The 5,008-nt window shown below is 44.7% G+C and overlaps 1 long non-coding RNA gene across 1 annotated transcript; it reads left to right on the top strand.

The window, feature by feature from the left end:
• Positions 1–277: 277 nt before the first annotated feature.
• On the top strand, positions 278–3,928 carry LOC105998280. The gene is made up of 3 exons (XR_001175688.1): positions 278–394; positions 1,810–1,917; positions 3,836–3,928. It is a non-coding gene; the product is annotated as an uncharacterized LOC105998280 (long non-coding RNA).
• The last annotated feature ends 1,080 nt before the right edge of the window (positions 3,929–5,008 follow it).

Raw genomic sequence — 5,008 nt, 5'->3', positions numbered from 1 at the left:
TTCCTCTGCCCCTTGTTGTTCTAGCCTACTGAGTTCACCATCTCGTCCAGTAGTAGAAGTGTTGGGTACAGGCAGCAAAGGTGGAAAATTACAAGGAGAGAAAATGATGAAACTTCAACAGCACAGATTTCCCCCTGGCCATCAGTGTTTTTCACCCCAAGAACAAGATTGTTTACCATATTTGTGAGCTTCAATGTGCTTGACCCAGGATCTAGATCTCAGGGAGGGAGGTCAAATGATGGAACCGACTCTAATGCAATACGTGGCTTACAGGGTCCTCATCGCAGGCTGCAAATACTTCTGAGGCCAAGAGGTATCTCATCTCTGCAGCTGGCACTGCCTTTCCTGCTTCTGCCTGTGGCTGCAGTCAACTGGGAATGACTGATAAGGAGCAGTAAGTATTGGCCTTGTCCTTATAGGGATGGGTTCCCTAGCACATTTTGCCTGATGCTCTGGAGGTTAGCCCTCTTGAGTGCAGCCTCCCAGAGGCCAGCTGTTGGGACCAGCTAGGTCATGATGTCGTAGTATGGAGTAACGTGTACTGGCCCTGGAGGGCCTTTGGACACTTGCTCGTCCTTTGTAAAGCTTCTGGTATTGCAAGACATTATAGGGCTGTGATTCAGCCAGTCTTGTGTTTTCACTACCATCACACCAATAACTGTATCTTCCTGACTCCCTAATTCCAGTGAAGGAGCCTGACATTGAGTCCCAGGGGGCCTGTCCCATATGATTCCCGTTTCCCCAACACACAGGCAAGTGTGATTGCTTGATACTTTTCCAAAGATGTGAAATAAAAGAACACATTGTGAACAGAGTAGCATTGTGATTCTTTTTTCTTTTTGTGCCATTCCTGTGGCTTGAACTCAGGGGGAAGGCACTATCTCTGAGCTTCTTTTCTCAAGGCTAGCACTCTACCACTGGAGCCACAGCTCCACTTCTGACTATTTTTAGTAGTTAATTGGACACAACTATACTACCTGGGCTTTACTATCTGGGCTGACTTTGAACCTTGATCTTCAGATCTCAGCTTCCTGAGTAGCTAGAATTGTAGTTGTGAGCCACTGGTGCCTGGCTCTGTGTTCTATTTTATTCTAGATAATTTGTGAAACTCAAACAACCTGTGAGCCTGTTTGTTTTACATACAGGGAAACATCACACCTTGATATGAAAATTCCACCACACATCAAAAACTGTTAACATCTTACTTGTACAACTGAAGATTTGAATTATAAATGTTTCTCGGTGATCCTGAAGACACGATCATTTGATAAATCATGGTTCCTTCAGTTTTAATTGAGTCACACATTCTCTCCCTTCCTCTAGTTTGTCTAACTCCTTCCTGTTCAGATCATAGATGTGCGCGCGCGCGCGTGCGTGCGTGCATGTGTGTGTGTGTGTGTGTGTGTATGTAACTGAATCCTTTCCAGAACCCAGTTTAACGCCTTGTGGGCTCTCAGACACTTCTGAAGTTTCATGATGTCTTTGGAGACAGGTGGCTACCGTCGTGCTTTCTTAGAGTTTTATTTGTTTTGAGCTTCCACCTGGAGTCTCCTTCAGCTGGCACGTGGGAGGAGGTATGAGGAGAGCCTAGACACCTGGCCAGGATAGTACTTGTTTCTGTGCTGGTCCAAGGATCGCAGCCTACAGAGTAGCTTGGATTACAGTAGTGAGACACTGGGACCTTCCTAAGAGAAATAGTTGTAAGGGACACGTGTCCTGTCCTGTCCTGAGGCTGACACAGCCTCTCAAGCTGTGTACCTGTACCCAGTACTCCAAACTGGCTTGTGTACCCGATTTTTGTCATGACAGGAAAAGTCATACAGGAAGAACACAGAGAACTCTTGATGGAGGAATTTGCAATCCTGCAAAGAGAAGTGCTGGGGAAAGAACTGCTCAAAGGGTCCCTTCTCTTCACAGGTCAGTTTTAGTCCGCAGACTCATTGAACACTCAGCTCCTTTCCTTGTCCGGGAAGTTAGAGGAACATTGGCTAAGTGCACAGTATTTCATGTATTGTACATTGGATCATTTATTGTATGGTAGTCATTCTTTGAGCAAGAACAGTAGAAAAGGACCCTGTTAGAGATACCTGCTCCTGTGGTTGGATGGATGCTTATATGGGTATCAGGACCATCTGAGTGGCTTTTAATAGAGAAGGAAGATCTTTAGGATCCTGGACTTCAATGGGTGATAAGATGCTTTATCTCCTCATGAGTTTCAAAACAATGGAGCCTCATTGTCCTGATGCTTGAAAATGATGTAGGAGACTTATGACAAGAAGGATAACAATATGTGTTAGAAACTCACATAATAGCCATGTAAAGTTGGTAATTCTTCCCCTCAGAACAGGTAAAGCAATAGAAGTTCACAGGCATTGAGCTCACACACCAGTCATGTGACAGAACCAGGTTAGATTCAGTTTGTGGCAGGAGGTGGTAGGAGCTGTTGTGTAAGGTGTTCAGAGGAGATGGACTTCAGGAGATGGTGAGCAGCCTGGAGGGAGCTGATTTTGCTTCTAAGTTTGATGCTTCATTTAGGTCCTAGTGCCTCCATGAATTTTTATGTGTGCTTCCTTAGAATTTTTCTGTGTGTCAAGGCTGGGGCTTGAACTCAGGGTCTGTGTGCTCTCCCTTAGCTTTTCCTCACAGGGCTAGCACTCCACCATGTGCCACAGCTCCATTTCTGGCTTTCTGTGGTTCATGAACATGAGTGTCACAGACTTTCCTGACCCAATGGACTTCACACCATGATTCCAGATTGCAGTCTCCCAAGTAGCTGATTCTAGACATGAGCTGCCAGCACCCAGCTACAACTTGTATATGTCATTCTCTAGAACATGCTCATTGTTTTAAGTGTTAATGTCAGAATCATGAGAAATGATTGACAAATTTAATATAACATATATGAAGTCTTAAGTTTAGGTTTTGTTTAAGATTTGGGCTAACGACGAAGATGAGCAGTCAGTTTCATAATCAGGCAGAAATTCTAGTGCATACACTCTCCAGAGTGTGGTTTTGTGAAGAGAGAAGGGAATATTTAGCACTGCATCAACTTGATGCTCTTGAACTAGCTGACCAGTGTTGCTGTTTTCTCTATTTCCATTTTCATGATGTGCGCCATTTCACATGGAGTTGATAAGAATCTGGGTTTCAGGAGCTTAGCAGACCATGGTTGTTCTCCTCTTGCCAGAAGACTTTAACTTTATTGGTGGCAGTGGCAAATAACTCAGGACTCTCTACCTGCTACACATGAGCTATGCCTCAGCACCTTTGGCTTTAGTTTGTTTGTCAGAGGGTCCTGAACATTTACCCGGTGCCAGATTCAGTCAGTGACCTTCCTAGTCCTGCCTGTGAGTACTGGGACCACAGGCCCTTATACTTTGATATAGACTTTGATATAGAACCTCAGTAACTTTTGTCCAGACAGCTGGTCTTGAACCACACTCCTCCAGTGTCCATGTCCCAAGTAGCTTGTATTACGGTTTGCTCTACTGTGCCTGGATGGTGGGTGACTTTAAATCATTTATTGTAGAGGCGTTTTTTTTTTTGAGGGGGAGGGTGGCTGTCTACCTAAATACATGTAAACTTCCTATATTTAAAGCCTAGATCTTTTCATCATACTGTTTAGCTGAATTGTGTGCTCTTGCCAGTAGCATGTCTCATTTTACTAGCAAAATTGAAGTTCAAACCTACAAGAGGCTTTCTTATTTGAGGCTACATTTGGCTGCCTGGTAAGGCAAATTCCCTGTGTCCTTGTGCTCTCCCATGTACCTGGGTCCTGCTTTTTGTCAGGCATTCTCTTCTTCCTAGTCCTCACAGCATTTGTGATTGCCCACAGCTGGCCAATGGAAGAAGAGCAGTTTGGCTTTCCTGCATTTAGTGGCATCTCTCGCCTGACCTGGCTGGTATCCTTCTTGGGTAAGCATTTCCTGGTGTCTGCTACTGTGGCAGAGCAAGAAGAGGAGCAGTATATGCAAATGACTGTGCACCTAGAGACCCAGGACAGATGTAAGTCATGAGAAACCTATGAGAAGGAGACTTCAGGCTGTGTCCACTGTATACAAGGGTGACAACAGAGAAAGCCCCAATGGCCACAGCCAGTTGTCCAGGTGCAGCAGAGCTGACAGCTTGCAAAGACTAGAAAGTAGTCCCACTTGTGTTGCCTCCATTGTCCAGTAAGTGAATAGTTGCTTATAGAATTGAAGCATGTTGTGGAGGTCAAGTACTAGAATCTTTACTGTATACTTCTTTATTTGCATACTCAATTTAGAGATTGGCCTCTCTCTGCATTTCCCAGGAGGATCCTGATGTAGTTGACTCAAGTGATTCTCATAACCTCGGTCTTCCCAGTACCTGGGACTCTAGGCCTGCACCCCTGCTCCCAGCTCCCTTTATGTAGCTTTACTGATGAAGAAATGGAGGTGTGAGAAACATGTTGCCATTCTTCACTGCCTCATATCTGAAGACATGATAAACATTCTGAGATAGATCAGACTGTTTATATTACCTAAAGTTTATTTACATCCAATGTCTTTTATCTGTCATAGCCAATGACTACACTCCTGGCTTCTGATGGTGCCTTGGAGGAATGCTTTCACATGTTTCCAGTTATTTTCTCTCTCCCTCCAGCTTATCCCATTCTGCTAGAATGAGATATTTTAGCTCAAACATGGCATCTGTCTGGACCTTATCATCACACCTTAAGAGCTACTGATAACTGTTGTCTTGGGACAGAATTCCTTAAGTTACTTTCAGATAGTATAGTTGAGTGAATGAGGACACAGGCTGATTATGATAGTAGCCCATAAAATGCCTAGAAAAAGCCGGGCTAACACCTGTAATCCTAGCTACCCAGGAGGCTGAGATCTGAGGATCGAGGTTCAAAGCCAATCCTGGGCAGGACACCCTTTGACTCTCAGAAAACCGGAATTGGCATGTGACTCAAGTGGTAGAGTGCTCGCCTTGAGCTGAATTGCTGAGGGATAGTGCCCACTCCCAGAGTTCAAGCCCT

This window comes from Dipodomys ordii, unplaced genomic scaffold, assembly GCF_000151885.1.
Source record: "Dipodomys ordii isolate 6190 unplaced genomic scaffold, Dord_2.0 Scaffold160, whole genome shotgun sequence".
Taxonomy (NCBI): Eukaryota; Metazoa; Chordata; class Mammalia; order Rodentia; family Heteromyidae; genus Dipodomys; species Dipodomys ordii.
This window is presented reverse-complemented; position numbering and strand designations above follow the sequence as displayed.